The sequence below is a fragment of the Choristoneura fumiferana genome, chromosome 17, assembly GCF_025370935.1.
Source record: "Choristoneura fumiferana chromosome 17, NRCan_CFum_1, whole genome shotgun sequence".
Classification (NCBI taxonomy): Eukaryota; Metazoa; Arthropoda; class Insecta; order Lepidoptera; family Tortricidae; genus Choristoneura; species Choristoneura fumiferana.
Genome location: NC_133488.1, coordinates 3,396,666 through 3,409,999, shown reverse-complemented (window position 1 = coordinate 3,409,999; position 13,334 = coordinate 3,396,666).

Sequence of the window (13,334 nt, the reverse complement as noted above, 5' to 3'; positions counted from 1 at the left end):
ATTCTCTAGGCGTTAATTGACGTTTATTAGCGTAACAAATTAATCATTGTTCAGTTTATGTAAACTGTTGATACGTACGTAATCCGTTCACGGACATATCCAGGGACGTAAATTGGACGTTTACACTCCAAGTCAATATTTGTTAAATTTCTACCAACTTATTTTTTAATTCAGCTCATTTTGCGTCCCTTCTGTTTTCTCAATTCTAAATCCTGGCAAGGTGTAAGGAGGGGATACGAGGAGACGAGTGGAACTCACGAATGATGCGTAAATACTGTCTATTAACATAAATGAATTATTATTATATAGGTTACATCTTGGGAGAGTGCGCGTGTGGCGCAGCGCACACTACACTCGCTCTCCTTAGTTTTTACCATCCCAAGTAATAAAAAATTATATTATCTCTCTATTTCCGTTGATGTGGCTATTTTGCCCTACGTTTCCGATTCATTAAGAAGACTTAGTCAGCTCAGTTTCACTTGGACTTGGCTGTTTTAACGCTTGAGTCAGCAATATGAGTTTTTTTGTAAACTCATATCAAAATAGAACTGTCACACGAGTGTAAAATACGCACTAAACATTAACCGGTGGGTAGTCATTGGCTGTCATATTTTAGGTAGAAGGGAAAGCGCGTTACCCTTACCTATCTCCGGTTATGGCCATTTTTTTTATTCAACTGGATGGCAAATGAGCAAGTGGGTCTCCTGATGGTAAGAGATCACGACCGCCCATAAACATCTGCAACAGCAGGCCACCTGCATTTTCACAATTTTTTTCTTCCCCCCAAATTGAAAGCACAATCGATTCCGATGGTTTAAAAATCAAAAATGTCAGTCTTGTGACATTATTTTCATACACTTTGTGTTGGGCGTTACAAAACTTAGTACGAAAAAATTAAATCTTTTTTGAAAGAAAAGGTACACGTTTTTGTGAAAACGCCCTACACTAAGTTACTTTACGCTTCCCCGAATTGATTTGGCTGACTAAATTTAAAGTTAAAAATAATTGAATCATATCAAATTCATGTAAAATTAGTTTAATTAACGAGTAACTTTTTTTATTTTACGTTCAAAATATAACTAGTACAAGCCCAAATAATTTCCTCCTTGAAACCTACGCTAATCACGATTTGACGATTGATCCAAAAAAGCCAGAGTCGAGATAAATCTAAAAAAAAGCCGGTCAAGATCAAGATGAGATTATCTCGAGGGTTCCGTCAGATGGGTGGCAATATAGGCGAAGCGATTAGCTAGTGGGTCTACCGCTTGACGCCCCAGCGGTGCGCTTTCAATCTAGGGACTCTACTCCTAAGTTCGAAATGCAATATTTATATGACACTGTAGAAAGAAAGAAAGAAGACATTTATTCACATTCACAGACACACAAATACAACAAAATCAAAACAAAAAACAATAAACAGCAAACACAAATAAAACAAAAGAAATACACAAATTAAAATATTGTTCTTTCAACTTGTTTTAATTTAAAAAATCTTGTCAATAAATTAAAAAAAATCTAGCATATTCATAAAAAAACTTTCGCAACGATAGATATCCAGCTCAATCTTTCCCAACTGGCTAAAATACACCGGATTCATTATGATACCTTGTAAGTACGCGTATAGTAAAGTGTCTAATTTTCAGTGTATCTATATCTGCCTGAGGAACCCTAAATCAAGGCACGTCCTATGCGCAACGCGGCCACATGTATTATTCAGAGCGAGCTGATCTGATCAGCACATCGCAGATAAACGCCGGTTTGATACAGGCTGATTTGTACCGCGTCAACGCTCAGCCTATAAGCAGTTTCAAGATAGAGAACAGTAATATATTATGTACAAGGTGAGAAAGTTCTCTTACAATACAATACAATACAAAGACTCTTTATTGTACACCAGACATAGTAAGCGATACAGAAAACAAATTATTAAAATTACAAGGTGAGCAATAGCGGCCTTATCGCTTAAGAGCGATCTCTTACAACAACCTTTTTTACAGAAAGAAGAAGGACTAGTTTACCACAGGGGTTCTCTTTGTTTATAATGTGTCTTTTTAGGGTTCTGTATCTCAAAATCAAGTCCGTCAAGATAATTTTTCGCAAGGAAGTGTGAAGGTAAAAAAAAATTTATAGATCTGGAGAACAATGTTTTACCATCGTATTTCTCGGATAAGTTCTACCATACTATTTTGTTGGAAAATTTCGTATTTATCTTACTTTCTCAACTAGCTTACTGAAGCTAATTAAACGAGATGATTAAAAAAATCTGTTTTAAAACAAAATTACTACATATCGCCGGATGACAAGCAAAAATCACTAAAAATTCTCTCACTGCTCTTCAAAAAGTCGTATCTAGTTAGTAATTTCATACTGAGATACGAGCTTTGTTGTAAGTAGGTATTTGGTACTCAGTGACTTGCTTGTCACCCGACGATATTCCGAAGCTTTTCCGAAGTATGAAATCGTAAATATATGTCATTGTCTCTAATAATAATGTGGCGTTTGTTATGAGGCTTTGTTCATAGGTTAGAAATACTCTAATCAATTCGTTCTATTTATTTTTGTCAGCAGGTTAGAGACACGTTCTATAAAAACATCTCAATTCTCAAGCCACGCATTACGAACGTGATGGCTTCCGCTGAAATGGGAACTGCAAATTTACAACTCTTTCAAATACCTAGTTCGTTGTGAACATAAAATTTCATGTATTTTCACTGCGGCCGGGCTTCGCGAAACAAGAGACGGAAGGTAGGATATTTACGTGTTATTTTAGAAACAGAATTACCTACTGTTTTAAAAACGTGGTTTCAGTGTATATTTTAAATTATATTAACTTTTTGCGGTATCCTGACTTTTAGGAAATATTTTGGCCAAATTATTCATGTCCCAATTGTTTCATATGGCCAAACGGTTTTTTTCTGAAACTATTAAGGATTATATTTTAATAATAACCTATAGAACCTTACAAGTAAAAAAAACCGGCCAAGAGCGTGTCGGACACGCCCAAAATAAAGTTCCGTAGCCATTACGAAAAAATTAAGTAATATTTTTTTAAGGATTTCGTATTTTATACGAAATCTTCCAAGTTTACTCATAAACTACTAATAATTCTCAAGTAAACTTAGCCGTTATAGTTTTCCTTATAGATTACAGACAGACAGACAACGGGACAGGTGAAACTAAATAAAAGCTTGTAAAAAAAGAACAATCGAAAAGTAGTATAATCTCCCAGTTTGATAGTCCAACCACGATGTCTTATTAGAAACTCTAAATTCACTCTAATAATAATCACTGCGATAAACCTGTTAACAGAATACCAAGTATTTTGATACTTGGCCAAAACTATTAACGCGTCCTCTGTAACACGTCAACGTAAATACTCTGAAGCCCATTTTCATACACGCAAAAAAACGGCCTTTCTACCAGAGATGTTCTATTCTACGTCGCTATGGATGCTTCTTGATACCCACCAATTCCTTGGTTCAAATAGCATAGCACTGGCGAAAACAGGTTCAACTGCTTTTGAAAACACTATACTTGCCGTGCGAATCATGTACGAGCTTAGATTTGCAAGAAAAATGGTGCAAGTTGCATTACATTGCGGCGCTCGACTGAGCACTACAAACTCGTTGGCTTTACGGCCTCGCAATGTAATGCATTTTGCACTTTTCTTGCAAGTCTAAACTCGGCTTTAAGCTGATTAATTAATATACAGGGTGGAAAAAATCTATGGGCCCGGAGGGCAACTACCTGAAAACCTTTAGTTAGCTAATTGTACTGTAAGGAACCATTCCTTTATTTTTAAAATGACACAAAACTGAGGGAATCGAAGCAACTAAAAAAAAAGCCACTTGCTATTTTATCATATGAATCGATAGGATTATTGTTCAGGATAAAATTGGTCTAATAGAGATTTGGCCAAGAGCACCTCCGCTAGAGTGAATAGGCTGTTACTGAATCAGTGAGATACACCTTTGGCCTCATCTGCACTTTTCCCCAGGTAAGATAGAGTCACTCACGGGTCAGTGTCATGTAAAAAAATAAATATAGTTACTGGTCCAATATGCATGTGTTTCAAAGAAAGCTTTAGATATTCTCAGTTGGCATTGTATCGGGTATAGTAAATACTTCTCGTATCGTAGATATTCTGGTGATGACAAATATGAATGACCGGGCGTATGAATAATCGCTTCTAATATTATTTTTAACACGCGGCGCCTGTTGCCAGCATAAACTAGAATAAAGTGATTGAAAATGTCTTTTATATAGGTTCCGTAATCCAAAAGGAAAAGAAGAATTTTTTTTTGTTGGTCTCTTCGTCTGTCCACTCTTTTTTCAGAAACGCGGGGATGTATAAAGCCAAAATTAATATCAAATATTCAGATCTGCCATTCTTTGGAGAAATAAGTTTTTGGTAAATATTTTTTAATACAAGCTTTTTTTACTGACTTTACTTTTTGTCGACTTACTTCCATAGTCGCTCAACTACGTTTGCATACCAAATTTCAAGTCGATGCCATTAGCCTTTGAAGAGTTCCGTCCTGCGGAGACGATTCTGGCCGGACTACCAGGATGTCACTACCACATAATTGTATTGTCACGCAATTTACATAGGTATGCCAAATTTCAAGTCAATCCGACTACTTACTGGAAGTTGGTCGAATTTAACTTGCAAACTACAGACAGACAACGTAACAGGTGAAACTAAATAAAAGCTTGTAAAAGATACAGCAACTATAATAGGCCATTCAATACAAATTACCATAACCGCAAAACCTATAAGTTAAAACCGGAACTTATAAACCTTCTTATCGAATTTTAAGTTTCTAACAGAAAAATCTTATCTATAGGGTAGGAGGTAGGAGGAGAACTTTGATTTTTGTTACAGAAACTTGGTGTAAATGGCTAATAATAAAATTATGAACCTATATTATCGGAACGATAAATGAATTTAAACTTGAATAAACCAACCTCAGAGTATTCAAGCCTCTTCCAAACAACAATCCTGGATCACTGCGCATAAACAAAGTTCGTTTAGTCAGTGACGCTGCACCATGCTGCCAGATACAAGCAGCTTAAGCCTACGTTTAATACATTACACTAAGCTTGTCGGACGTGAGTTAACGAGCGATGACGCGACAAGCAATAAATAGAGACAGGTGTGATACGAAAGCACCTGGTGCCAACTGACTCAGACGACGGATTAAGAGCGTCTGTATGTCACTAGTGGATATTTTATGACTCGAACTAATAAGGGCTTACTATGTCAAAGTTGATGATGGGTTCATAAATGTTATCTTAGAAGGAAAAATGGAAGGAAATAGAAAAAAAGGAAGGCCCAAGATTGACTATTATTATACAAAGCAAATAAAGGAGAAGGTAGCCGTCATGTATAAGGAGGTTAAGGAGGCAACTTTGAGTAGAGAGAAGTGGAGAGCCATTCTTCGGCTACACCGACAAGTGTCTCTTAAGAAGAAGATGTCAAAGTTGACGAATAACGGTAAAGATGGGTGAGAAATGGGAGAATAGTCCTCGAGTGGCGACTGCGAACCGGAAGATGAAGCATTGGCAGGACAACTAGGTGGGCTGACGACGTGAGAGTTGCGGGCAACCGGATGCAAGTGGCGTGTTGTCGTTCATTGTGGCGTTTCAAATGGGAGACTTTTGTTCAGCAATGATGATCATGCCAAAGTTGTGCGCAAAAGATGAACGAGACTCACGGACATAACTAGAGTAGAAGTCAAATCGCAATGGCGATGGGCTAACTAGCATACTTATGCGTGCTAGGGATGACCGCTGGGGAAAATAGGTACTTGAATGGAAACCCAGAACAGGACACAGAGATATCCTGATACTCGCATGAAAAACCGTTGATTTTGGTAAAAATTCCCAAGAGTGGATGATTCAAAATGATGATGGCACAAGACCGAGTGGTGGTCTACACTCATCATTGAGTGGCAGTAGCTGAAGAAGAAGAAGAAGAAGATGGCAAAGTTCTCTGGCTCAGCGAGCTATGGAGATATGTTCGGGGTCCTCCACGTGATAAAATCAGTAATGATACATAGAAGAACGAGGGTTACCGACAAAGTTAAGCGGATAAGCTTATTTAAGTGACGATGGGCAGGCCATATAGTACGGAGAACAGATGGTGCTGGGTCAAAAGGATCTCGAATGGATATTGAGAGTCGGCAAGTGCAGCATAGGACGTCCACCGAAAATATGACCGGTTAAAGCCGCAGGTTCACGGTGGATGCAGACTGCTTTCAACCGAAGCAACTGCAGGTCTATGGGGGAGGTTTATGCCCAAGAGTGGATGTCCAACGGCTACTATAATAATCCCGTTCGAAGTTCCACGATTGATTTGACGTTACGACTTATTCGGTTGACATGAGAGAGAGAGAGAAAGAGAGAGACAGAGAGAACAAAATATTTACACATATTCGATACACGTAAAAATACATTATTTAGATGGTAAGAATAAAAAAATAACATCGAATAGTATAAAGTGACATTAGACACATGCGCAAGCCACTTCTAGTGGTCGGATTAACTTGAATTTGGATATGTATACCAAACGACAATAAACACACGCCGACACAAGCGACGAGTTAAACGACAATGCAAGTACAGTCAACAAAAAAGAGGTCAGCAAAAAGACTTTTAGTAAAATTAAATTTTTAACAAAAACTTATTAAGAACTAGCCGTTACTCCACGACTTCGCGTAGAATTCAGTTCGCTATCCCGCAGGAACTTTGCAATTTTCTGGGATATATCTGTATACAGAATTTCATCGAAATAGATTTAGCGGTTAGACGTGATGAAGTAACAAACAAACAAATTAACAGATTTACAAACTTTCGCCGTTATAATATTAGTGGGATATTAAGAACATTTACAACGAGACTAGTTCAAATAGAAGTTTAAATTTACCAACAAAGGAAATTTTCTACAAAATCGTTCCATTCTTTTTTCGAATAGCCAGTGCAAGATAGGACCACAAAATTAGTTCCACATGCAACCAAAACTGAACTCTTTGCCCTTGCAAATAGTTTCCAACATCAAATAACGACGTTCTTTTACAAGCCCACAATTTCGTTTCAGCAATGGAGTCTAAATTAGATTCACCAGTCGCAGGTGCAAATTTTCTCTGAACCTTAATGTTGTTGGAGTACATGCTATTATCGTTTAACCGGTGATATATCGGCCAATGGGATGATTATTTTGAGAATGCTGATGTATTTACGTAATACGTGTAGGTATGTTAGTCTGCGTGTTAGTGTGGGTGTCAGCTATGGCGAGAAATGCGAGCGTCTTTTATTCTCCAGGGCAACTCTAAAGATGTTATTAGGACCAATTCTAATCTAGTCAGATAAGTGAGTTTATTTTTTGACAAATTTATTTTTCGTTTTTGGTCGTATGAGATATAACAGTGTTTTGTTTTTTATGGACTTAAGAGCAATTAATTAAAAAACTAAACTTCGTAAATGCAGCCAGCCTTATGGGCACTCTTCCTCAGGGACAAGACTTGGGGGAACTGTATATAGGTATAGTTAATTTATTTTTAGGATAGTTTAGTGTAACCTCAATTGTTCCTTTTTAATTAATGTTTTTGTCCAATTAAAATTTTAGTAAACGTAACTAAAGCTAACAATACCCCATAAGGTCAGAAAATAATCAAAAGATGCTGCTCATTAGAGCCACCTGCCTGCAATGGCACCCGACCAGCACCTCCTCCTTTCGGCGTCCACTCGTTGTCGGTCGACAGGCGATCCACGGGTGGACGCCGCGTTAACAACGAGTGGACCTCGCGTGGTCCACGAATTTCCTAGTAGGTAGTCACTATGGCGGCGAGCAGCGGGCTGTCATCGAGTGGTTCACTCGCCGTCTGCGCGTGGACACCTCGCAAGTAAGGCGATCTGGTTCTGGAGTTGATGTAGTGAGCGCATGCCCATATGAAGAATACTAACTAACCGCTCAAGGCGAGGTGGTGATTGTCGAGTGCCGGGTGGCTGTAATGAGCGATCTTTAACATGAAACTAGCGCATTTTGCAGCAGCCGCCGTAGCGTGTACTCCTAAGGAAAGGCTCCTTAAGTCCCGCTGTCTGTCTGTCGGTCTGTAATTTGCAAGTTAAATTCGACCAACTTCCAGTAAGTAGTCGGATTGACTGGCAATTTAGCATTTAATCTATATAAGTTGCGTGAAAATATTATAATAATCTGGTAGTGACCTAGTCCGGCCAAAATCGTCTCTGCAGGATGGAAATCTTCAACAGTTAATGGCCTCGACTTGAAATTTGGTATGCAAATGTAGTTTGGGTGACAATGCAAGTAAAGCCGACAAATATAGTAGGTACAGTCAGCAAAAAAAGCATTTATTAAAAATTAAATTTTTACGAAAACTTATTCTATTCACTATGAGATGGATATGGTAAGAATCCATCCCTCTACGAACATTGGTACCTGGGCGACCGAGCTTTGCTCGGGCTAAAACTTGATAATGAGCGTTTTCCCAGACATAAAACCAAGCTAGATCGATTTGTCATCGCCGAAAACCGTTGGAGCCGTTTCCGAGATCCTCGAAATACAAATACAAGAATTGCTCGTTTAAAGGTATTAGATGAATGCAAAAATAACTCAGTGTATCCGCCTATCTTCTTTGTCTGCGTTCTGTGTTCTGTCTGTTGCATCTTCATGCTTAAATGGCTAAGCCGGTTTTGGCACCCGCAACACGAAGTGTATCACAGGCGCGTTGTCGGCGATTTAAGGTTCGTTTTTAAAGTTTTCTAAGTTGTACCGCTCCGGGAAAAGTGTCCCAGGAAGCTGGTTTCATATTTTTGTCGTGCGTGTCAAAAAGTTCCGGTTAAAGGTCTCTACCCATTAGTCCGTATCATTTTATGACCGTAATAGGAACGTGGAAAGTATGAGCTCACTAGCACGTTTCTTAACCAACCGTGGCCGTCGCGTGTCATGCACGGAGCGTCAAAAACGGTGCCGATACGCTTCTTATGGGCATGGGTCAGTTTTGCTGGTGGTAAGACCTTGTGCAAGGTCCACCCGGATTGCTACCACCATCTTGCTCGCTAATCCTGCCGTGAAGCAGCAGTGCTTGCACTGTTGTGTTTCGGCGTGGAGAGTAAGACAGCCGGTGAAATAACTGGCACTTGAGGTATCCATTTAAGGCCTCTAGGTTGGCAACGCATCTGCAATACCCCTGGTTTTGCAGATATTTATCGGCGGTGGTGATCTCTTACCCTCAGAAGACCCACTTGCTCGTTTGCCATCCAGTCAAATTAAAAAAAAAAACACGCCACTGGCACATTGTAGTCCGTGTCACGTTTCTTTCCGTGCTGATACGTTCCTATTGGATTTGGATTTGGATGTGGATTTAGATCAAATTTGATATGGATTTCGTTTGAGACCCTGAGAAGTACATAGAAAATTTTAACACTTATGTATTAATCGACGCATGCCATGAACTGTTGTTCAAGATTGGCTTTCCGTTCGACTTCACCTTCAGAAAGAACCACAGATTAGTTTGAAACAAGTCGGGCATACTTCGACTATGAATACGCCAATGATTATGATCCGTATACCTATTTTAACAATTATCCTTTAAATTCCCTTAAATGAACCAAATCGTAGTCCCATCGTCTCCCTAAGCATAGACCTAAAGATAGGCAAGGACTTTGCGCGCCTCAAGTCTATCGGTAGGAGTTCCACAACCGAGTGGCCTGGACAGTGTAAGAATAAACATAGAATTTAGAGTTTGAAAGTGGGACAGTAAGGAGGAAGTTCTGAGAGCAACGAACAGAAGTAACATAGCTAAATCGCTCTTTGAGGTAGCAACGAGTTGCAGGGTTAAAGAGAATGCCGTAGAGAAGATGGAGAATGTGAGAGTTTCGGCGAAAGCGGATGGGGAGCCACCTGAGCTGTGATCGGAAATTAGAAACATGATCATATTTACGTAGGCCAAATATGAACCGAATGCACAGATTTTGAATTCGCTCAAGTTTATTCAAGTGCTCTTCTAAAAGATCGGGATAACAAATGTCAGCATAATCGAAAATAGGGTGCAGTAATATACCTAGTGCCATCCATGAAGCCGCGTGATATTTTCAAAATTAGACATTATGGCATTGTAATAAGAATCACGGCACGCATCATCGTGAATGACTCTACCTACATTGATCTACTTAAACAAATAACAGGGAACATTATTCCTTTTGGATCAAACTAATTGGCTGGCCCAAACTTCCAAACTAGGTATCAATTCATATCTATTTATCAGAATTGGGTAAAATTTCCAATAGTTTGAAAGGTAGAATGAAAGTTTCGCCCCTGAGATTAACCCCTGGAAGACAAAACATACCACCAATAATATCAATTTAATTAGCAAATGGGTCCTGTGATCCTACTCACGTCTTACCATAGCCTATACGTTGGGATTTTATCAAACCACTTTTATCAACCCGCGTTTCACAAAGTTAGACAAAATAATGTTTCAAAAGTTTTATAATTCAACGTATTTAATTAAATTTGGAACAGTCGTCAAATGTTCATCACACTTTCTTGTCCGCAGTGTTGTAACTTAGATGCAACCCCCTTATTTTGGATTAAATGAATAGGCACTAGTTTTCCGTAGGAACAAAAGTATAATCAAAAGTCAGATATATCAAAAATCCATTAACAAATAAAAAATGTATTAAAAACTAAACTACTGCAAAAAGGTGTGCAATCTTGCACACCCGTGAATAAGACCTAAGGACCTATTTAGCGTAAATATAACGCCTAAGGGCGTAGCACAACTAATGACTTTTTTTTGTACCTATTTATTATACACTACACACCTACCAACTAGTTTTAGATCGACCACCTGGTCTGTAGTGTACTAGGTACGGGAATTTGTCCGCTAATTGGAAAATCGTTATCCTTGGCTTTTTTTTTGGAAAAACGTGTTGAGAAAAAAGTCAAAGAAAAATGATTCTGTTTAAAAACAACCATATTTTTAAACTTGTATAATATAATATCAAAAATAAAACTAACTTTTTAGTTACAATTTTTCAAACACCCCAAAAAACAGTTCCCTGACATGTCTCCGGCCCAGAATTTGATAAGTATGAGATAATATTAGCCATGTGTTACAATTTAGCAAGATTTCTCTCTTGAATTTAAAAAGATGATTACGCTATTGATGATAATAAAGTACATATATAGTACTTCAATTAATATCCATATCATTTTATTAACATTTTTATTCAAACATTGTCTCAAGAGTACAAAAACAGTACCCTGTTGCCTGATTATGATTAATATAAAAATAATTGATAAGATTGACATTTGTGCATACATTTATATAGGTCTACACAACACTGTAGGTTATCGTGCAAAACCATTTTTACTGTGTAATTCATCATGAATTGAAGAGAAAGTTGGTACTGTTAAAATTTTCCATTAGTGGAGAAATATCCGTACGCGTTTGAGCAACGACGCTATTACATTACTACGATTAAATTTAAAAAAAGATAATAAAAAAACTGTAACCTGTGGTATGACAAAGCGTTAAAAATATATACCAACATAATAGACGATTGAGAATCCCTTTTTTTCCTTTAAGCCGTTCATACGCACCGAAAAATTCACTTTCGTAATAAAACTCACGCAACAGTTTTACCACCACAGTTCAGTAACTCTGGTAACATTACTACGCAACCTTTTTTACCGAGACGCCAAACGTAAATTCCCGGCCACAAATAAATTTGCTAAAACATTGCGGGTGTTGCTCGTTAACCACCACGCAGCAAGCTGCTCGATCGCGCAATGAATACAAAATTTACTCGCCGCGTAATTGTCGCGCGTAGTCAACGTGAGGCCGCCACATTTTGTATTTCAAGCAAAATAAGGGTCAAATGGAAAAAAAACAAGCCGTAAATCTTACCTTCTAAGTTGAACGGAGCAGCATCGTGTTACTTCTCACGGGGCCCGTCTATGATGCCACTCGCGCGCCGCACCTGTAGCAATTTTAAAAGATTTAGAGATTTAATATAAAATGGGAGTTCAGGATATATTTTTAAGGGGAGACTGTGAAACACACAAATCATAATGCGTTGTAATGCATCTTGAGAACAATACAGATTCTCCATTGTAGAGAATATGTCGGCAGATTTTTGGATTAACTAGACTGGACGCTATTGTAATTATTTTCCATTAGACTTTCTTATTCAAAGTATAATCAAGCCTTAAATTGAAAAAAGTTCATGATTCACCTTACCTACCTTACATACCTTATACTTAAAGTCCAAAAAAATCTACATTAAAAAAAATACAAAAAGATAATCTTGAATCATGTCCGCTGTGGCGGACATTATCAATTTAAGGTACCTATACATTTAATAACGATCAATGTAAATGAAAATATTTCAAAGTCAAAGTCACAGGCCTTATTGTCAAACACCGGGTTCTGCCTTTTCGCAGAATTATTGTTTGCCGAATGTTTCATTTTCCTACTCAATTTTCTCCGAAACCGATTTTTTTTCTCATTGTATTTTCTTATGCTTTTACAGAACACCAGGGGATCCAGTCCCGAATCGGCCTATCAGTCGCGAGCGCAACTGTCATCTTAATGCTACTTACATCATCTGTAAATTATGTCAAGGCCTATTATATTACAAGTTTTTATTTAGTTTCACCCGTTATCTGTCTGTATATCTGTAGTCAAATCTTGCAAGTTAAATTCGACCAACTTCCAGTAATCGGATTGACTTGAAATTTGGCATACTTATGTAAATTGCGTGACAATACAATAATTTAGTAGTACTATCCTGGTAGTCGGCCAGGATCGTCTCCGCAGGACGGAACTCTTAAACGGTTAATGGCATCGATTTGATGTTTGGTATGCAAATGTAGTTCGGGTGACCATGTAAATAAAGTCGACAAAAAGTAGTCAGCAAAAAAACTTGTATTAAAAATGAAATTAACGTTTTAAACTTTCGTGATTTTCACTCATAGTCAAAAATACCACCGACGGGACTTATCACGCTAACACATACGAGTAATGTTTACCTCAACGTTTCGGCAACATTGCAGTGGCCATGGTCACGAGTAGACTGAAGTTTGGGTGTCAAGTCTGCCTAGCAGCACGAGTTCTTCGAACTACCCCACTTGATCACTAATAGTACCGGCACTCGTATCAAGTGTGGGTAGTTCAAAGGACTCGCGCTGCTAGGCAGACTTGACTCGCACACTTCAGTCTACTGGTGACCATGGCCACTGCAATGTTGGCGAAACGTCGAGGTAAATATTACTCGTGTGTGTGTTAGCGTGATAAGTCCCGTTGGTG